Source organism: Lissotriton helveticus, chromosome 7, assembly GCF_964261635.1.
Source record: "Lissotriton helveticus chromosome 7, aLisHel1.1, whole genome shotgun sequence".
Taxonomy (NCBI): Eukaryota; Metazoa; Chordata; class Amphibia; order Caudata; family Salamandridae; genus Lissotriton; species Lissotriton helveticus.
The window spans coordinates 72,919,889-72,942,907 of record NC_136068.1 but is presented as its reverse complement, the minus strand read 5'-3'; the positions used below and the strand labels follow the sequence as shown (position 1 = coordinate 72,942,907).

The 23,019-nt window shown below is 49.0% G+C and overlaps 1 protein-coding gene across 5 annotated transcripts in view; it reads right to left on the bottom strand.

The window, feature by feature from the left end:
• PEX5 (peroxisomal biogenesis factor 5) overlaps positions 1-23,019 on the bottom strand; it is a 182,744-nt gene that overhangs the window by 74,227 nt on the left and 85,498 nt on the right. The gene's annotated exons all lie outside the window — the stretch shown is intronic.

The window sequence follows — 23,019 nt, the reverse complement described above, 5'->3', positions numbered from 1 at the left end:
TATTCCTGATCCCCAGTCAAAGCCGAGGGCTGTTTATATCATTTTAAACATCCCTCATAAGAACCAAATTGAGTCTTGTATAGTTCAAAAGTAGGCCCGCCTACACACTACATTAGGAATACTGGTAGACTATGGAAGGTCATTTAAAGTGTTTTCTCCATAGGAAAATCCGCAATCTCAGACATTAGTCTATTAGAGTAGTGAAAGTGCCAAGATGATGAGAAGCCTGCACAATGCAAGATCCATGTTTACAATGACATTATAAGCAATCAAGACATGCTATTTATGTGGCAAAGACCTCTAGTTGTAGGCAAAACTTCTGACAGAAATTCTATTGTTCACTGCTGAGTTAAGATGTGCAGTTGTAGACAACCGCACACTTTATTATGCCAATCCAGTGGCTAATACCAAAAAGCAAGAATACGAAAGGACCGTAATCTGGTTGCCATACTTAAGTTTGGTCTACAGAAGCGACTACCTGTAATTTACTTTTTAAGATAACGCAACTGGCTATATCTGCAAAAGTGGCTATCCATGACTAGGTTTACTCTGTTCAAGTCTTAACCACATCGATGCTCGATGAGTTCCAGCCCTGTGCTGGAATATGCAAAAACCCATTATTCATGACGAGCTGGGCTCGTCATGAGCGTGCTGGGAGGCTACTGCATGACGAGCCCAGCTCGTCATGAGTGTGGAAGGGGTTAATAGACTGAACTCTGAACACTCGTCAGCTGGGCACTATCTTCCCACAAGGAATTAAAAGTTTATGGTGGCTTATGCTTTAGTAATCAACAGTTGCAAGGTGGTGGAAAGGGGCACCAGAAGATTTTGGGACCCATATTGAGAAATGCTTTTCTAGGACAATATACAAAATATGTTAATACAGTTTTGTAAACAGTCCAAGTTTTCACTTCTTGGAAGTTGGATCTGCATGATTTTTAGATGGAATTATTCGAAGTACTTTTAAGAAGAAATGTAAATGCTGTTGGTCCTCATTAGAAAGATCAGAAATACATCATTATATTTTTGAACAGTATGACTATACACGATTAGTAATCCTGATTAGCTTTTCTGTAGGATACAGTTAGGTAGGATAGGAAGGCACTTAATTGAACATCAGGTTTTTAATCTTAACTGCAACTTTCTGGTCAGTGTCAGTGAAAATACTTCCTTTCCCGACATGTAGCTGACCTTTTCGAGAGCTCATCTGTGTTACAGTAATGAAAAATAGCACTCAACAAAACACTGAAGGCTGCTGAAGTGAAATATGAGGATTTTGTTCAGTCTCAGGATAATTGCACTGCTAAAACCTTGAATCGTTAATTGCTCCGCCTGACCAGAATCAAAGGCAACTTCATGAATATGCTACAACAATGTACCGGTGTGGACGGAATCTGCAAACAAGCACTGTGAGGCAAACAGAGAAGACAAAAACAGCTAATCCTGCCATTATTAGAATGAAGGGGCAGACTATCTGCGGAGGGGGGGGGGGGTGTCTGGAAGCCTAAAATTTGCTTTTAGCAGCTGGAGAACAACCCTGCACCTCCAAAACAGACTCACACACACCTCATAATAAAATATTCACTTGTGCCTGAAGGGGCCCAAGGCCATATGCGTCTTAATAAGATTCCAAATATTTACACATCTGAGCAAATACACCAACACTGACTTTCTCAAGCGACAAAGTTCAATACTAGGAGAGAGCATTCATGTAGGAAGGTGGCTACCTGACTATGGTTACCCCAGATTTTTTGCCTTGTGTTTAGCTGGTTTTTGACTTAGTTGACCTGGTTCCCTGCTAATCAGGGCCCCAGGCCATCTGCTCTCTCTGTAAAATGGATTCCATGTACCCTAGGTACATACCACAATTGGAAATGGACTCCTTGTTAGCCCCTGTACCATGCACTATAGGTGCTCAGGGCATGGGTGCCACCAAGGCCTACCAGGGGCTGCAGCATATCTTTTGCCACCCCTGGCTGGTTCTTAAATTGACACAACTGGCTGATCACTCAGCTGGGGTAAGGTGGTGTAATCACCCCTTGCTTAAATATAGTATACCTATATCGAAACCTATATCTGGACACATATAAACCTGTGAGCCACTCCTAAGGGAGGCCTTATCAATCCTGGAGGCAGAGTGCGTGGTTTAATGTGAGATGGAGCTCTAGCATGAGCTGAGCCTGTCTGCAGCTGTCGGGAACAAATCCCTAAGCTGTTTCAGGATAATGCCATACCATATACTCTTAAGTGCATTATAATCCTCGCGGTTATATAGCAACTTTGGTTTGGCTTTATCAAAACATGTCGTGTAAGGTGTCAAACGATTTGGAATACTATCCCCTCGCCAGTTCTGGCGACGGGGATAGCATTCCACCCCTCTAGAGGGGTAAGACATGTTACTTTACTTAAATGCGGTTAATTTCTAAAAGGACCTTGGATCCACAAAATGGATGCCTCTGCCACAGACACGAGTCTGAACCCCTGAAGCTGACCGAAACTCAGCCAAAGGGGCCTGGACAAAGGGTTTCCTGTCGCAGGGAGGTGTTACACCCCCCCAGACAGGAGATAGTGGATTGTAGCAGGGAGGTTTGAAAGAAACCAGACACTGCCTGGGGAGCACAAGGCTGCCCCTTGTATAATCCGGCCAAACCGGTTCTGGGGCACTCCAGCCCTCGTGCCAGGGCGGCCTGGATCAAAGGAAGGGGGTGTATCCACCCACTTCCTGGGTCCCACCCATAGGAGGGGACCTAGCAGGTAATCCAGCCCCCAAAATTAGTATAAGACTGGGAGCAGTGCTAATGCACTTCAGATTATCCTGATGGAACATAAGAAACGAAACTCTGGACCCTTCGACATCCTACTCGACGTGGAATCCCGAAGAATCTCCCTTGTGGTCAAGGAGTGACCACCCTGTGCAAACAGGCACCATCCAGCCATCGACGTCTGCTTTGTCGCAGTTCCCGCCGGAACTCGAGCGACAGAGATCGACGAGATCAAGCTTGCCTGCCTTCTAACAGCCCGATCCACAGTCCCTGCAGAGCGGAGACCCGTGGAGGCGACCGGAAGCGTGGGGCACGCCATCTTGGAAAGACCACGAGACGCTGACCGTGCAGCCCACGAGTGACCCTCGAAGCTGTACACCGGGGTTTGAGAAGCCCCAACCCTGAGCCACACTTGCACCGAAGTTCAGCCCTCCACACTCGACGAGTGCTGCGTGGGGCCCTTCTGCTTCTTTTGGCTCAACGCGTTGGCCCGGTCACTTGCCAGCCGGCTTGTGGCCCCTGTGCCGACGAAACTTGAAATTCGACCTGCGATTCTGGTTGCTCCAGATTTGCACCAGCTCCCCTGAAAAGGAGCCCCCACTCTGACCCTCCTGGTTCGAGTGAGAAGCAATCTCCCGGTTCTGCGCGGATTGCTTTTGCCAAGTGTTGTTTGCTCCAAACTTGAAGCCGACAGCGCCGACGGCGAGAGCCTGCGTGGGACAGATCGTGACTCACTCCTGGACGTCGTAGATGCCCCAGAGCCCACGTGACAGCGGAGAGAAGCTCCTCGACGACCACCTGATTGCGCCCGACATTGCCTGGTCCCGTCCTGGTTCCACCCTGGTCACTGCTGAGTGACCCAGACTCTGTCCCCTCTGCTTTCAGGTACTTTTCGACTTGAGTCCACCCTTGGACTCCACCGGACACTTCTCTTTCACCCCGCCTGCAGCCCTTTCAGCTTCAAGCACCAAGAGCCTGCGTGACGAAACCCGACTCAACTTCGACCCTGTGCACCCGCGTCCTGTGGGTGAGGTAACTTTGCTCCGCCAGTGTTCCCACACTGGTACACATCTCTAGGGTCTGTGTCTTAAGTTTTGTTCCTCTAGGTTCAGCGGAAGTGTCCTTAAACTTTAACTTTACAACTTTTACGCACCATTGGTTAACATTGGTGCATGCGTGCGCTTTCTGCACTGCACCCGAATCCCGCGGGCTTTTCCCGACTTCAGCATTGCTTGTCCCGACTGCTCCCAGCGATTCCCTAGGCCTAACCACTTTTCGATTGGTATCTCTTATACCACTTGTTTAGTATATGGTTTGAGTGGCCCCCCGCCCTCATCCATATTTGCGCAACTTTATATGTTTAAACTGTGCTTTTGATTTAACGCTTGTGCCCCTTTATTCATAAAGAATACTGGGGATTGTTTTAGTAATAAATACATATATTTTTATAATATATACTTGTGTGGTGTCCTTTCATTTGATATTACAGGATTGTATGTGGTAAAACAGCTCGCTTAACACGACCTCTTAAGTTAAGCCTTTAGGCTGCTTAGTCCATGCTACCCCTAGGATAGCTTGTCTAATAAGGTTGACTTACAACCAGACACCATAAGGGATTGTTTGGTCTGATAACCGGTGGTTCCAGAATTGGAAACATCACCTATCAGGCCAACTTCTCACATTGGTGAGCAGCGGTGCGGATTTGAGCTTGCTGTTGTTTTACCATTGCAATCTATTATCAAATTGAAAGATCACATCAAGTACCTCTAGGTACATATAAATCAAAAGCTTAGCATATTTAAGTTCTACTGAACTTAGTAGTTGTAGATTAAAGGGATTAGCACACCCTGACTACAACTCACTAGCAAGGTACAGTAGGAAAACACTTAGTGTAGGTAAGTGCACCACTTACACCTCACTAGCAGTCATGTCTGGCACAGGTGAAGCTTCAGGCTCTCTGCCTGTGACAGTTGACCTTACCAAGGCAACTTCCAGTTATGACAAACTAACCCACAAAGACTTGGTTGCCTTGTGCATCTCAAGAGGGTTAAAAAGGGGCAGAAGTCCCACCAGTCCTTCCCTGATAGCCATTCTAGAACAGGATGACTTAGAAAAGGCGAATGCAGTTCCCTTAGAGTCAGGAGATGGAGTGAACCCCCCTGTAACTGATACCACTCCAGAGGAAGAAGTAGAGGAGGAGGGGGACTCAGATGTAGAGGACCTAGAGGATCAGGATCAGAGGGGTAGCCAGGTTATAGTTGCCAGGCTTAGCCAGGCCAACTTAAACCTACTGGGGAATGGAGAGGGCCAGCACCTCCCCAGACCCTGTAACATTCTCCCAGGCAACAGAAGAGTGAGATCTCCAGCAGGGGACTCTCATATTTCTAGTGCCTCAAGAGAATCTCAGAGAGGGATGACTCCTTCTCAGAAAAAAGAGCATGAGGCAAGAATGAGGGCTGTCAAACTCCAGATAGAGAGGGAGGAGGTAGCCCTGGCTCAAGCTAGACTTGCCTTGGCAAGAGAACAGAAAATGTGTGGCTTAGATGCCACTGGTGGCAGCAATATTCCTAGAGAGAAACCCAGGTCCTATGATAGTAGAAACCTGACAAAGATTGTGCCCCCCTACAAGGAAGGGGATGACATCCACAAGTGGATAACTGCTCTTGAGAGAGCCTGCATGGTACAGCAGGTTCCTGAGGAACAGTGGGCAGCAATCTTATGGTACTCCTTTTCAGAGAAAGGGAGAGATAAGCTCCTCACTGTTAGACATGAGGATGCAAACAATTACAAAGTCCTGAAGAGTGTCCTAATAGATGGGTTTGGCTTAACCACTGAACAGTACAGGTTGAAGTTCAGAGACACCCAGAAGACACAGACACAGGACTGGACTGATTTTGTAGATTGTGCTACTAAGGCTCTGGAGGGTTGGCTAAATGGCAGCAATGTACATGACTTCACAGGATTGTATAATTTGATTATGAGGGAGCAGATCCTAAGTAATTGTCAGAACCAGCTCTTACACCAGCACCTGGTGGACTCAGATTTGACCTCTCCCCAAGAATTGGGAAAGAGGGCAGATAAATGGGTCAGAACCAGGATTAGGCCTAAGAATCAGGACAGTAACCAGAAGAAGGAGTCTACCAAGCCTCAAGATAAGGGTGGGAATAAAAGTAAAGAAAAGACTTCCCCAGGGCCCCAAAACTCCAAGAATGGGGGTGGGTCCCAAGACACTTCTTCAACTGAGAAAAAGCCCTATTGCCATGTCTGTAAGCAGGTTGGGCATTACAAAACAGACAACTGTTGTCCCAAGAATGGCAATAAAGAGAACATACCTCCAAAGCCAGTTCCAACACCTCCTGTTACTGTCAGCAGTAATCCCCCAGGAAGTGGGAGCACACCCAGGAATCTGGGTGGGTTTACTTTTGGAGCCCAGGAGGACCCTGGCCTATCCAGGTCCCCATCCCCAAATAATCTTGTTTATGAGACTGGCATGGGGTTTGCCAACTTCTCTGATTGCCCAAATACTTTGAGCAAATATAGACAAGAACCCATCATCAATGGTTTGAAAGTTGAAGCTTTTAGAGACACAGGGGCTAGCATCACCATGGTGGCTGACTGCATAGTCCCCTCTAAGCAACTTTTACCAGGTGCCACATACCAGGTAACAAACATTGATGGAATCCAAACAAATCATCCCATGGCAGTAGTAAGGCTCAGCTGGGGAGGTGTCACTGGCCCAAAGAGAGTGGCAGTGTCACCAAACTTGCCTGTAGACTGCCTACTTGGTAATGATTTGGAAATCTCAGCCTGGGCTGAGGTTGAACAGGAAACCCATTTTAGAATGGTAAATTCCAATGGAAAGGTTAGTGGGGCTGTGATGGCTACAGCCCCAATTCAAGATGTCCTTCCTGAAAAGGTTGGTAGGGCTGAGCAACTCTCTGTCCCATCTTTAGCAAAAGCTCTTCCTGAACAGAATAGCAAAGCTGTTATGATAACAGCAGAAACCCAAACGGAGTCTCCTCCTGAAAAGGTTGGTGGGGCTGTGATGGCCACAGCCCAAACTCAAACTGATATGTGTGTTGTGAAGCCTGAAATGATGGATAACTCCACACAAACTGAGAGCACAGAGGAGGACGAGAAATCTCCCCCTCACCAGACTTTAGGAAAGGATCAGCCTCCTCAGGGAACTGATCTTACCCCTGATGAAGGAACTGCCCCAGAGGTGGTTAGGCCTAGCCTGACAGAGCCTTTGATGTCAGTGGACCCTTCTCAGGTGGGACCCAGTCTGGAGCAGGTAACCTGCCCCTCTCTACCTTGCCTTAGCCAGCCCTGGGCTGGAGAGGACAAGAAGGACAGTGAGACCCAGAGGGCCCCCTGTCAAATAAAGCACCCCCATCAAAAGATTAGGGGCACCAAAACTAGTAGCCCTAGTAAGGTGAAAACTTTAAAAACTCCTGAGGGAGCCCCCTTAAAAACAGTTAGGGACCTCCCACAGATGGATTCTGTTGGGCACAGCCAAACCTGGGATCCCAAGGGCCCAAACCTGAACTGTCCCTCCAGCAAGCCAAACAGAGGGACCCAGCCTCCAGCTTTAGGTAGCCAGAGGCTGACCCTGAGAGCACAGTGCAACTCAGTTAAAGAAAGAAAGGCACACATGGTGGAAGATGATTGGAGGAAGCTGAGCCCTAAATTAGTGGAGCCTCACTTCAATACTCCATATCCAAACCGGCCTTTAACTTTGCATAAACACACCCAAGGTAGTGATTCCCTATGGTGGAGACCCTCTAATACCCCAAGGGTGAGGGACTGCTTAGTGGACCATGAGACAGGGGGTACCCATGCTAGTGCAGGTACTTCCTTATATGGCCACTCAGGCAATATAGGCTTACCTGGCCAAGGATAGCCTTATCTCCTTTCGTTTGGGGGGGGGGGGGGTTATGTAGGAAGGTGGCACCTGACTATGGTTACCCCAGATTTTTTGCCTTGTGTTTAGCTGGTTTTTGACTTAGTTGACCTGGTTCCCTGCTAATCAGGGCCCCAGGCCATCTGCTCTCTCTGTAAAATGGATTCCATGTACCCTAGGTACATACCACAATTGGAAATGGACTCCTTGTTAGCCCCTGTACAATGCACTATAGGTGCTCAGGGCATAGGTGCCACCAAGGCCTACCAGGGGCTGCAGCATATCTTTTGCCACCCCTGGCTGGTTCTTAAATTGACACAACTGGCTGATCACTCAGCTGGGGTAAGGTGTTGTAATCACCCCTTGCTTAGATATAGTATACCTATATCTAAACCTATATCTGGACACATATAAACCTGTGAGCCACTCCTATGGGAGGCCTTATCAATCCTGGAGGCAGAGTGCGTGGTTTAATGTGAGATGGAGCTCTAGCATGAGCTGAGCCTGTCTGCAGCCGTCGGGAACAAATCCCTAAGCTGTTTCAGGATAATGCCATACCATATACTCTTAAGTGCATTATAATCCTCGCGGTTATATAGCAACTTTGGTTTGGCTTTATCAAAACATGTCGTGTAAGGTGTCATACGATTTGGAATACTATCCCCTCGCCAGTTCTGGCGACGGGGATAGCATTCCACCCCTCTAGAGGGGTAAGACATGTTACTTTACTTAAATGCGGTTAATTTCTAAAAGGACCTTGGATCCACAAAATGGATGCCTCTGCCACAGACACGAGTCTGAACCCCTGAAGCTGACCGAAACTCAGCCAAAGGGGCCTGGACAAAGGGTTTCCTGTCGCAGGGAGGTGTTACACCCCCCCAGACAGGAGATAGTGGATTGTAGCAGGGAGGTTTGAAAGAAACCAGACACTGCCTGGGGAGCACAAGGCTGCCCCTTGCATAATCCGGCCAAACCGGTTCTGGGGCACTCCAGCCCTCGTGCCAGGGCGGCCTGGATCAAAGGAAGGGGGTGTATCCACCCACTTCCTGGGTCCCACCCATAGGAGGGGACCTAGCAGGTAATCCAGCCCCCAAAATTAGTATAAGACTGGGAGCAGTGCTAATGCACTTCAGATTATCCTGATGGAACATAAGAAACGAAACTCTGGACCCTTCGACATCCTACTCGACGTGGAAGCCCGAAGAATCTCCCTTGTGGTCAAGGAGTGACCACCCTGTGCAAACAGGCACCATCCAGCCATCGACGTCTGCTTTGTCGCAGTTCCCGCCGGAACTCGAGCGACAGAGATCGACGAGATCAAGCTTGCCTGCCTTCTAACAGCCCGATCCACAGTCCCTGCAGAGCTGAGACCCGTGGAGGCGACCGGAAGCGTGGGGCACGCCATCTTGGAAAGACCACGAGACGCTGACCGTGCAGCCCACGAGTGACCCTCGAAGCTGTACACCGGGGTTTGAGAAGCCCCAACCCTGAGCCACACTTGCACCGAAGTTCAGCCCTCCACACTCGACGAGTGCTGCGTGGGGCCCTTCTGCTTCTTTTGGCTCAACGCGTTGGCCCGGTCACTTGCCAGCCGGCTTGTGGCCCCTGTGCCGACGAAACTTGAAATTCGACCTGCGATTCTGGTTGCTCCAGATTTGCACCAGCTCCCCTGAAAAGGAGCACCCACTCTGACCCTCCTGGTTCGAGTGAGAAGCAATCTCCCGGTTCCGCGTGGATTGCTTTTGCCAAGTGTTGTTTGCTCCAAACTTGAAGCCGACAGCGCCGACGGCGAGAGCCTGCGTGGGACAGATCGTGACTCGCTCCTGGACGTCGTAGATGCCCCAGAGCCCACGTGACAGCAGAGAAAAGCTCCTCGACGACCACCTGATTGCGCCCGACATTGCCTGGTCCCGTCCTGGTTCCACCCTGGTCACTGCTGAGTGACCCAGACTCTGTCCCCTCTGCTTTCAGGTACTTTTCGACTTGAGTCCACCCTTGGACTCCACCGGACACTTCTCTTTCACCCCGCCTGCAGCCCTTTCAGCTTCAAGCACCAAGAGCCTGCGTGACGAAACCCGACTCAACTTCGACCCTGTGCACCCGCGTCCTGTGGGTGAGGTAACTTTGCTCCGCCGGTGTTCCCACACTGGTACACATCTCTAGGGTCTGTGTCTTAAGTTTTGTTCCTCTAGGTTCAGCGGAAGTGTCCTTAAACTTTAACTTTACAACTTTTACGCACCATTGGTTAACATTGGTGCAAGCGTGCGCTTTCTGCACTGCACCCGAATCCCGCGGGCTTTTCCCGACTTCAGCATTGCTTGTCCCGACTGCTCCCAGCGATTCCCTAGGCCCTAGGCCTAACCACTGTTCGATTGGTATCTCTTATACCACTTGTTTAGTATATGGTTTGAGTGGCCCCCCGCCCTCATCCATATTTGCGCAACTTTATATGTTTAAACTGTGCTTTTGATTTAATGCTTGTGCCCCTTTATTCATAAAGAATACTGGGGATTGTTTTAGTAATAAATACATATATTTTTATAATATATACTTGCGTGGTGTCCTTTCATTTGATATTACAGGATTGTATGTGGTAAAACAGCTCGCTTAACACGACCTCTTAAGTTAAGCCTTTAGGCTGCTTAGTCCATGCTACCCCTAGGATAGCTTGTCTAATAAGGTTGACTTACAACCAGACACCATAAGGGATTGTTTGGTCTGATAACCGGTGGTTCCAGAATTGGAAACATCACCTATCAGGCCAACTTCTCACAATTCAGAATTGAGTTTTGTTACAATTGTCATGGGTAAAAGGCAGAAACCCTGTTTATACACCAGCTGTCACTAGCCTCCCATCGCTGTGCTGGAATAAGTAAATGTTCTGCTGAGAGGAAAATTCTTATCAGAAATATAGCTCAAATCTATCATGTTAAAACTCATGAGCCACCGAATCCTTTTTTGATGTGCTGGAGCCCTGCACAAAGAAGCAGAATTCCATCAAAGGGAGAATGCATAAGGTCCCACGAGAGAGCAAGAGCGAAGACCAAGGAGTTGTAGAGCAAATGAGCACAAAGCAAGTCAGCCGCATGTAGGAAAAGTGCCTCTTTTGACATGTTGAAACCCCGTCTTTTGCCTGCTGCATGATGCGATTTCGAATGTCAGTGCACTGGGTCCCTTCCAACCAGGCTTCCAGCGCCAGATCTCTTTCCTAAAACTGTACCACGATTGGCACCACTTCAGCACCCCCTGTAAGTACCTAGTAAATGGCACCCCTGATACTTAGGGCCTGGGTACCGAAGAGGGTACACTACGGCTGCAACACAAATTGTGCCACTCTATAGACCCCCTTCTCAAGATCATGCACACTGCCGGCTGCGTGGTATGGTGCAGAGAACGCTGAAGAGTCGACATGGCATGTGCCATGCCCACATACACTGAATGATGTATAGGCAAGTCAACACTACTGCAGGTCTAACAGCCCTAAGGCATGGTGCACTATATCCCCTGCATGGAAATGTCAGAATAAGCAGATATGACCCTACAATAGCTAAGTTCTTTCTTGAATACTGTAAGTACTGTAAGTGCACTAGTCTTAGCCAGCCTGCCACCATCAGACAGGTTTCTGACCTCATCGGGCAACAGCCAGCAATCCCAGAGGCCAGGAACAAAGCCTCCTCCAAGCTGGGAGTGCCTTCCAGGGAGGGAAGCTTCAAAGGCATTGCCGTCATTAAAATGGAACCCAGGCATCCCGAGATAATGGAGGATTCCACCGACTCCCTTTTCCTGCTACTCTTTTGGTGGGAGGACAGGCAGGAAGATTTATTAAATTAGGAGGTGAACCCACATTCAGCCAGCACAACACCTAACGTGGGGCAGGCGATGTGGACACTACTTTTCCAATTCCTCCATCCTGTGATGGTAGGAATTCAACCTATCAGGGTTAGGGTAGTGCCCCTTCCTATAGAAAGTGGTCAAGAGGGTGTGGGTAGCCCATTGGCTACTACCCGTCACTCCCTGTAACGCCCCTAAGGTTAGTGGCATCCCCGAACTACGATTCTACGGACCTATGAATGCCAACAGACATAGAAGGACTGCTGAACCAGGGAACCGAAGACCTGCTGCAGAAAACAGGCACCAAAGCTTGCCAGATGCTTCCAGGACTCAACAGTCGTGGTGTGCCTTCACGTCCTGCAACTGGGAGGCCTCCAAGCACCCGGGAGCACATCCAGTCTTCAACCAATTGCTGAGAACTTCCCTTGAAGTAGAGGAGCTACTCCCCTGCAGCTTATGAACCTCAAAGTCCGGTTTACCAATCTGCTTCTCCACGGCGACTCAGAAGCAGCACCGTAGCCAGAAGAGGTAAATTAGCTACGGAGGGTCAGATCTATCCCCCCACCAAGTGAGAGGATACCAGGACCTACCAGAGCCATTCCATGCCAATACCTGGGGTACCGAACCCCCTAAACCAAGGACCGAGAAGAAAGAGTCCAATCCGGACTCCAACCACCCAGGACGCCGACACCAGTTGAGGGACTTTGAGACCCCTGAGACCCGCTCCATGAGTGGCCCAGCTGTCCCGAAATCATCCCTGCAACCTGCCTGCCCCTACCATCTTGATGCACAATGATTAGCTGGCCGCTCTGCTATCAGCCTGCCCAGCCTTGCTAACGAGCCAGCCTCCTACATTGGTGGATCAGCGGTGGGATAGAAGACTTTGCATTTGCTGATACCACTCTGTCAACAAGTGAACACATGAGAAAATCTTAAAAAAAGATTTTGGCCGAGTTGTATTTTATCAATTGGTTTAATTTCTCAAAATTTCTAAAATTAACTGCTAGGGCCTTAGCCAAGTCCCTGAAATTAAGTGGTTACAAATTTACAGTTTCTTATTGTAGTTAGGACAAAGTATTTCCATTTAGGTTTTTTCCTCTCTAAAAAGGTCCCAACATAGTAGAAATAATGAGTGTACAGAAAACCAGGCTCAGGAGCTTGACTGGACCGCTTACCTCGACATGCCCCATGGCAGGCTAAGGGCTCTCTGTCAAGGTTATGGTATCAAAACTGGCTGTCATGGTACCATAGAGAAGCTGAAAAAGCTTTTGGCAGAATTTGAGAGGGATAACCCAGAACTAGTAGCTGCATCATAGGAGGATCAGAATACTGAAGAGAATCCTTCTGAGGAGATAGTAGAATCTCTCGCCTCAGGAGCAGAGGGTGAGCCCCCAGGGGAGGAACTCGTGCTAGAGAGATTGGCCAGGAGGTTAAACTTAGAAGCTCAACTCCAAGACACAGAAAGACAAAGAAAAGAGACCATTCTCTGGTGGCAGCAGTTTTATAACTAGGGAGAGAAAAGATTATTTTGATCCTAAACTCCGCAAAGGAGTTCTCCCTAAATATGCAGAGGGTGAGAATATCACCAAGTGATTTACTGCTTTTGAGAGAGCTTGAATCAGTAGAAAGGTAGCCCAAAAGAATGGGGGCGCTCTCTTGTAGGAACTCTTCTTGGGGAAATGCAGGGATAGACTCCTGACATCGAATGAGAAAGATGCGGAGTCTCAGGACCTCAGGAAGGGTACCCGGATTTATTTATTTTATTAATAAAGTTTTATATAGTGCTGGCTAGACCCAGAGGTATCAGAGCGCTTCACATAAGGATCAGTGAGTTACAGGTTACATAGTTACAGGATCAGCGAGTTACAGGTTACATAGTTACAGCAATTAGATCAACGAATAACGGGGGCAGGAGGGGGAGAAAAAACAGCAGGGGGATGAGTACGTCAACATCAACGCACCGTGGCATCAGTAGAGCACCAGCACATTAACATCAGCACAGTATCTGGCAACACCAGATCACAAAAGCAACCTAAGAATACCACAGCATCACCAAAGATCCACAGCATTGTCCGACATCTTCAACGCTACCAGAGCACCTTCTAAGCATCAGTACACCCCTGCAACACCAGGGCACCTTAATAGCAATAGAGTACCCCTCCAGAGAACTACAGCATCACAAGGGCACAGCAGTACCGCCTTAAGCAGCCGCCTCAGACGTCAACGCTGCCACAGCACCTTGGCTTTATAGTACATGTCCGCAGCAGCTGCAAAGCACCACGATGCCCCGCACGGAGCATGAGCATCAGCAGAGAATTTTAAAAGAAACATACTATCCATTCGCAGCATATCCAGCACCAAGGAAGTGTCACCAGCCCGCTGTACATCAGTACAGTACATCACCACACCGCTGCACAGACCTGTACTTAATGTCCAGCCACAGTTGGGTAAGAAAACTCGAGGGGACCCCCCTACCCCTTTCAAAGTACGGGCAGATGGACCTCAACACTCCGGACCCAGTCCGAAACTCTATGGCCACAGACTTGCCACTGCTGGTGGGGGCCCCTTGAACAACCCCTCCCGCCACCACTACAGTCTATGTGCAGAAAAAGAGAAAATACGCTCTCCCTCTGAAGAAATGCCCCTCCCACTGGAGCTCGAGGATTTGCTCCTTTTAACACTAATAAATGTGAGGGCTGGATTTTGAATAGGTGGTTGGACTTTATCAGCAAAGGCCCGCAGTTTGCAGACACTGTACCATACAGGCCCTTCGTAATCAGATTGGGGCCTGGGACTCAACACTGAGGAATAAAGGATTAAATTGAGGGAGACTCAAAAAACCCAGGGTCAGTTCTGGGTTGAATTTGTAGACTTTTGAATGAAAATACTAGGTGGTTGGTTAACAGGTAACAATGTGCATGATTATGAAGGGCTCAATAATTTAATTGCGAAAGAGCATCTGTTGAGTAATTGCTACAATGAGAAGTTACATCAGCATTGGTAGACCTAGGTCCACCTTCTCCTCAAGAGCTGGGGTAAAAGGCAGACCACTGGATCAAAACAAGGGTAACCAAGACTACCACTGGTGGGGGTTACCAAACGAAAGAGGCCAACACCCCACCCCCAAGGAAAAGATGGTGACCAATAAGAGAAAAACACAAATTAGTCTTCTAAAGGTCCCCAAAAACCTGTTCAGGAAGGAGGGCCCAGAAACTGTTCACAGCTCAGGTGTGGGTGCCATGGTAAAAACAGGGATCCCAAAAAGGCTTTGTGTCATGACTGTCAGGCACTTGGACACCAAACTGGAGACCCTAGCTGTAAAAACAAAACATAATGCCTCTAGTACACCTGCAGTAAATGCATTAATATGTCTCCAGATAGGATCACAGGTGGGCCCGACTATGTCAGAGAACCTGCTGAGGAAAGTCTAGTCACAGAGGGTGGAGTGGATATACCAACCCTGGCTGTGTGGCTCAGTAACCTGCAAAAATACAGACAACAGCCACATGTAAGTGGGGTTAAAGTTGAAGCTCTGCAAGATACTGGTGCCAGTGTCACAATGTTATGTTATGTTATGTTACGTGGATTTGTACTGCGCACAGCTGCCCCAGCTAAGGGGCGTCCGGGCGCACGGCAAGGTACCACGCAACAACCACAAGAAACACAACAGCTAAGAGAAAGAACCAAGTTAAAATAGAAAAGTTTTAATAGCCCTGCGAAAGGACAGGAGATCTTCCAACAGCCGGATCCCCACCGGAAGGGAGTTCCACAATTCGGCTGCTTTGACCCGGAAAGACCGGCCACCAACACGGCACAGCTTGTATCTGGGAGTAATAGTAAGAGCTTGGCCCAGAGATCTCAAATGCCGAGTGGGGACGTACCAGGTCAAGAGGTCCATAAGGATTTGAGGAGCCGTACCATTTAAAATCTTGAAGGCTAGACACAGTACCTTGAATTGAATTCTAGCCCTGACTGGCAACCAGTGCAGAGCTTTCAAAGTACTGGAAACAGGGCAGAATCGAGGGAGACCAACAATTGCCCTAGCAGCGGCATTCTGCACCCGCTGAAGGCGGGTGATTTCGGCCTGGTTAGCACCCACCAGAAGGGAGCTGGCATAATCCAGGCGTGATATGACAGTCGCCTGTATAACCAGCTGTCGGGTGCGGGGATCAAAAAACTTCAAGACTGGGCGCAGGGTCCGGAGAATTCCAAAACAGCAGGCAGCCGTTTTCTTTGTGTGCCCCTCAAAACTGAGAGTAGGATCCATCCACACTCCTAGGTTTTTCAGTTCCGTCACCGGAAGAGGGGCCGGCCCAAGCTCCGGAGGCCACCACCTATCCCCCCAGAGATCCGCCCGTCTGCCGACGATCATGACCTCGGTTTTCGTCGCGTTGAGCTGGAGACAGTTGGTCTTCATCCAGCTTGCCACCGCCCTGAGTCCGCTCTGAAACCTGGGAGCGTCCTGATCTACGTCCCCGCTGATCGTAACCGCTAGCTGGGTGTCATCAGCATATGACACCATGGTCATACCCCATTGCCTGACAACCTCAGCCAGCGGTCTCACGTATAGATTGAACAACGTGGGACTCAGCGAGGATCCCTGCGGCACTCCCTGTTTCAGAGGATGGAACTTGGACTGGAACGGTGGCACCGCAACGCTGAAGAAGCGATCATCGAGGAAGGACCGAAACCACTGGAGGGCAGACCCCCTCACTCCTATCTCCTCCAGGCGATGCAACAGGATTGGATGAGAGACGGTATCAAAGGCGGCGCTTAGATCTAATAATACCAGCGCCGCCGTCTGTCCTACATCCATCACTGTGCGAAGGTGTTCAGCCATGGTGAGAAGGGCGGTCTCCGTGCTGTGTCCAGCACGGAACCCGTTCTGGGTGGGATCTAAGATGTTAAGTCGAGAGAGGTGGTCAGAGAGAGCCTTGTTCACATGGGCCTCCACAACTTTGGTCGGCCAGGGGAGCAGGGAAATAGGCCGATAGCTTTCAGGCTTTTCCGGGTCCAGGGAGGGTTTCTTTAAAATAGGAGAAACTACAGCCCGCTTCCAGCTTGCTGGAACCATGCCCGAGGCTAGCGAGATGTTCATCAGGGAGTGTACCGAAGTGCGACCCATGAACAACTGGTCTCTAAAAAGGGCTGGCTTAAGCGGATCGGCGGGCGACCCGGATTTCACCTGCTGGGCCAAGATGTCAAAACCCTTAGTTGTCAACGGGGGCAGCACATACAGCAGGGAATCAGCAGCGATGTTACATGGGGTACCTGCCGGTGGCCTAGTATCAGGGATTGTTAAGTAGATGTTCTGAACTTTTTCTAGGAAGAACAGGGCAAGAGCCTCACAGTGTGCCGTCGAACTCGTAGGCACAATGGAGACTGGGCAACTGGTATTCTCACTTCAGTACTTGCTAGGAGAGATTTATACAGTCCTGAATGCTGAAAATCAGGCCATGGCACATCGAATGGTGTTGGTGTCCTTAGGAGTGGGGAGGGGTTACTGGCCACAAAAGGGTGGCGGTATCTTCTGCAATTCCTGTAGAGTGTCTGCTTGGCAATGATTTGGAGACCTCAGCATGAGCGGATGTCAAAAAGAAAACCCATGGAGCAATGCTGGGAATACACGAGTGGGTTTGTGTAAAAACAATTTCACAGAGAAGAACCCAGGGTGAAAAAGAAGTGTTACAGCCTGAATATTTGGCCTAGCCTTCCAAGAGAAAAGGCAAGAAGTCTGGGAAACCAACTTCTGATCAGACCCCAGATCAAGTCCCCTCCCCTCTCCTCGGGCAGAAGACTTGTCAGTTCTAGAAGGAACTGAGCCCCAGGAGCTTGGGCCTTACACACCAGAGCTTTTTGGCTCAGGGTGACCCTCTAGGGAAGATCTGTGACAGGGACAGAGAACCTGTCCCACTCTTGAAAGCCTGAGGCAGAAAGCTGCTGATGAGGAAAAGGGAAGTGTCAGTGGTACGTACAGAACCTATTGGGATGAGGGACTCCTATACACTGAAGTCAGAGACCCCAAACCTGGTGCCACTAGGAGAATGGCAGTGTCTCAGAATTTATTTTAGAGAGTTTCTCATAACATTGGCCCATGACATTCCCCTAGCTGGGCATCTAGGACAGACCAAAACTTGGAGTAGGTTGGTGAACCACTTCTACTGGTCAGGAATGTCCCAGAAGGTGAAGGAGTTTTGCAACTCATATGCCACCTGTCAAGCCAGTGGCAAGCCAGGTAGCCAACCAAAGGGCCCCCTTAATACCACTTCCAGTGGTTGGGGTACCCTTAGAGAGGGTTGAGATTTACATGGTCTCCTTGGTATTTTTACCAGGGTTGGCTTTCCAAAGGAGGTAGTATCAGACTGAGGTACAAACATTATGTCTGCATACTTACAACCCATGTGGGATGAGTGTGGAGTGATCTATAGGTTCACTACCACCCAGACAAATGGGCTTGTTGAAAGGTTTAAGAAGACCCTGAAAGGAATGATTGGTTGACTCAATGAAAAACTCAGCAGGAGATTGGATGTCTGCTCTTTGCTTACAGAGAGATGTCACAGAAGGGAGTACGATTTTACCCCGTTGAGAATCTGTTTGGCTGCCCTGTAAAGGGAACACTGTGTGTTGTGAAGGAGGAATAGAAAAGATCCTAAGCAGCATATTGTGGATTCTGTGCTTGGACTTCATTCCAGGATAGCTGAGTATATGAAAAAAAAACCTTGACACCAGCCAAGAGCTCCAGAAGCTCTGGTCTGAGCACAATGCTGCCATGGTTGAGTTCCAACCAGGGCAGAAGTATGGGTTTTGGAGCCTGTGGCTCCTAGGGGCCTCCAGGCCAAATGGACTGGGACCTACCCTATCCCTGAGAGAAAAGGGGAGGTCACCTATTTGGTGCACCTTGGCACATGCAGGAAACCAAAGAGTGTCATCCATGTAAACCACCTGAAACCCTTTAAATGACAGAGCTGAACTAACCATGCTCATGGTCACAGGTGAGTCAGGAAGCAGAAAGCGAACCTCTCCCGCGAATTCCTCTCAGACAACCCTAAAGATGGGTCAGCTGAAAGAGTGGTTGTCAGACACCCTTACTGCCCAACAGCAGACTGATTGCAAGCAAGTCATAAATCCGTTTACGGAGCTCTTCTCTCTGACGCCTGGTCAGACTAATTGGGCACACAAGATGTGGGCACTAGTGACATCCTATCTGTCAAAAATCAAATTTACAGGCAGTCTGGCCATGTCAAGGAGCGCATCAAGGGTGAAGTCAGCAAGATGCTGGGATTGGGTGTCAAGCCCTCAAAGCCCCTGGGCCAGCCCAGTTACTTTAATCCCCAACCCACATTCCCAGGGTGGAAAGTAAGAAATGAGGATTGTGTGGATTTTAAGAGCCTCAATTCAATCACAAAAACAGATACACATTCAATTCCTGATGATTTGATTGGCAGGTTAGAAGCAGCAAAGTATCTGAGGACTTTGGATCTCACTTCAGGGTACTGACGGCTAGCTCTGACCCATGGAGCCAAAGAGAAATCAGCATTCTCCACTCCAGATGGGCACGGTCAGTTGACTGTGATGCCCTTTGGATTACAAAATGCACCTGCCACATTCCAATGGTTGGTGAACAAAGTCCTTGCTGGGCTGGGATCCTTTAGTGCAGGTTAGATAGATGATATTGCCATCTTTAGCTTCACCTGGCAAGATTATCTGATTCAACTTGGGAAGGTCTTAAAAGCTCTGCAGAGTGCAGGCCTCACTATCAAGGAAGCAAGTGGGCAGGGCACAGTTGTATACTTGGGCCACCTTGTGGGCGGAGGCCAAGTTCAACCTCTACAACCCCAGAAATCCAGAAAATTCGGGATTGGGTAGCTCCAACCCCCTAGGCTCAAGTCAGGGTATTTCTCAGCTTGACTGGGTACTACAGGAGGTTTGTGCAGGCATATGGGTCAATTGTGGGCCCCCTCAGAGAACTGACCTCCAAAAATGTTAACTGGACAGTAAGCTGTCAAAAGGCTTTTGACACCCTGAAAGAAGCAATGTGCTCAGCACCCACTCGAAAAGCTCCAGATTATACCAAGAAGTTCATAGTGCAGACAGATGCCTCTAAACATGGGATAGGAGTGGTCCTGTGTCAGACCAATGATGATGGCCATGACCATCCTGTTGCTTTCATAAGCAGGAGGCTTCTCCCCAGAGAGCAGCATTGGAGTGCCATTGAGAGGGAAGCCTTTGCTGTGGTTTGGCCCCGGAAGAAGCGGAGACTATACCCGTTTTGTTCTCATTTCCTTGTCCAGACTGACCACAGACCTCTCAGATGGCTAATGGAAATGAAAGGTGAAACCCCCAATCTTTTATGGTGGTCCAAATCTCTACAGGGAATAGATTTCACAGTAGAACACAGATCTGGGGCTGACCATGACAATGCATATAGCCTTACCAGGTTCTTCCACTTAGAAGATGAAGACTCCCTAGAGAAATGTTAGTTTCATCCTCTTGTGTTTTTTTTGGGGGGGGGGGGGCGGGGATCATGTAGGAAAGTTCCACTTTTGACATGGTCAACTCCCACTTTTTGCTCCCACGGTAAGTTTCTAGTGAAAGGTAGCCCTGGTACCTAGGGCCTGAAGAGGGCCAACAAGGGCAGCAACACAAATTGTGCCACTCTAGAGACCCCTTATCAAGATCATGCCTATATACACTGCATGAGGTATAGGGAAGTCACATTCTCAACTAGGGTGACAAAGTGAGCTAAAGAACGTTGATGGATTCAACCCAGATCTGTGACTGGGGGTGAGTGTCTGAAAAGTTTCGGCGCTCCGTCCATCATCTCCTTATGTTTGCTTTGGTCGCCCTAAGTGGCAGGTTATGCCCAGACGTGGGCCCCTCGCTTACTTTGCCACTAAATTCAAGCTAGTCTGGCTGATGAGGGGTGTTACCCTGAAAACAGTCCCAGGATGCTTGTTTCTGGTCCATGGAAGACCTTGCTTGGCAGGTCGCATGTGGACTGTTCTATGAGGCAGGGGGGCCAAGACTGATTTGCACATAGCTGGGTATGAACTGGGGTGGCGAAGTGAGCTAAAGAACAATGATGTATTCAACCCAGATCGGTGACTGGGGGTGAGTATCAAATGTTTCAGCGCTCCGGCCATCTCCTTGTGTTTGCTTTGGACAGATGCTCAAGCCCAGGAGTTCCGTGTCTCACATTCTCCTAGCCAAATTCGGAGCTACAAAGATGACTTGCGCACGGTGGTTCCTGATCATCTTCAGGTCTTGGGACAGCTAGCAGCTGGAAAGCATACAGGAGTCACATGTTTCATTCTGCACGCACTGTATATTTGAAAGAGAGCCTTTTTGGGAACTCCAACATGCAAAAGTGATGACACCGGACGTTCCTGGTGGTCGCGAAGAGATCAAGCTAGGATTTTCCCCTTGCCAAAAATGTCATGCACCACCTGTGGGTGCAACTGTCTTTTGTGGTTGCCGGCTGAGTTTGTCCGCTGAGGAATTAAAAGATCCCACCAGGACAGGGATGACCAGGAAGATGGCCAGATAACCCAGCCAGGCGCAGAGGTGCAGAGCTGATGAGCACAGCACTCAAGACCTTACCCCACCCTGCTTGCTGCAATACCACATGAAAGTGCTGTTGTTGGTGAGAACCTGCAGCAGCTTCCATTTGACCGTGGGCAGCTGGCCTTCGATACCTACCAAATTTTCCGTAACTCCAGCAAACTGATGTGAACTTGGGTATCTGCCGGAAACCAAAGTCCTCTGATCTCTATCTCTCCCAGAGGACAGCCTGAACCCACTAGTGACACATTGTCGCCACCATGAACTGTGGGTGGGGCAGTCAAGCAGCCAGCACAGCAGTTAATTTATAGTTTAATCCGAAACTTAGATGGAATCTGACAGGCTCCCCTGGTGATGGGCCTACTGAGACCTGGATCCCACTGTAAAGCTTGCAAGTGTCATCTAGTATGGTCAGCGAGCAGAATGAAGGGTGTTGGTGGACCAAGAAGCCTCAGAGACATCCTTACTGAGACCCCAGACAGAGACTTAAACAATGTCTTGGAGTCGGTGGTCCAGAGAAAAGGCCCAAAAGCACATTGTATCCAGAAAGGCTTTAAATGAAAATAAGCTTCTATGAAAGATTCAAGTGCCACTTTGGCAGGATGGTTGAGAACCCCAGAGATGTAGGGGGTTTTGCCATCTTCTGGAGGTGGCCCACAACTGACTGTGGCGAGTCTACCTTCAACAGCCAGTCGTCAAGTTAGGGAAAGACTGATACCTCAGAGCACCAGAGATAGGCAGCAGCCACAGCTATCACCTTTGAAAACACCTGGGCGGAACTGCTGAGGTTGAACGGGAGCAAAGCAAACTGAAAATATTCATGGCCCACGTTGAACCACAGATAGTAATTGTGGACCTGGAGGACAGGCATTCGAAAGCAGGCGTCCACCTATTCCATCACCACAATTCAGTCTCTAGGATCCAGCACAATTAGAACTTGGGGTAGCGTGAGCATCTTCAATTTGTCCTTTCACAGGACGGCATTATGAGGGTAAGATCCAAAAAAAGGGTAAGGCCTCCATCTCCTTTGGCACGAAGTAGGAGGGATGAACATCCATGCCTCATTTCTGAGGGTAGAAGGCCCTTCACGGCTCCTTCGCCAAAAAGAGCCTGCTCTTCCTCATAATATATAGACAGATGGTCCTTCGAAAACTGCTCTGAAGCGTGTGGCCGATGCAGTGGGCCAAAAAGAACTTTGAAGGACTGACCTGTCGGATGTGATTCATTGTTACCCCTGGAGGATGTGGCGGACTTTTGGTGGCTGAGATGCCACTAATGGCGCACTGAGGATGGTTTGAAATTGTTGCCTGAGAAGTATGCTGTCCCTAATGGCCTAGATGGTGCTTGATTAAGCCATGGCTTGACCTTGAAAAGGCTGAGATGCCAGTTGTGATGGTGGCAGAGTCTGGCCAAGCAGATATGCAAAGTCCTAGGAATATCCCCATAAAGGGCAAAACTGTTTGGGGGTGGGGGGTTTAGCAAACTTGTGGCGAAAGACCCAAGGTGCATGCCATGGCTCAACTCTTTTTCAAATGCTCCAGGGTCAAGCCCGCCTTTTTGCCTAGCATGCAAGATTTAGTAAAATGCATAGCTCATAGTGACGCCTGCACATCCCTGGAGAAGCAAGTGGATATCATCCATTACTGGTACAGAAGCACCACACTTGCCCCAAAAGCACATCCCATATAATCAGGCATGCCTAGGCCTGATTGGATGATAAACTTACCTGCAACTTAGTCATCCTGAACGGTTTGAACCAAGTAAGTCTATAAGACTGCTGGAAAGGCTTCAACAACCATGCCCCAGAGCGAATGGGTGCAGAGTTCCAGGAGCCAGCTGGCATTGACTGACCTCAGGGCAAGGTTGGCTTGACAAAAACGTTCTTTTACCAAATGTTTGGATTCTTTGTCTGCAGGAGTAGTCGGAAAGGCCTTCGGTTTCACTTGTCTGGTGGATGCCTGT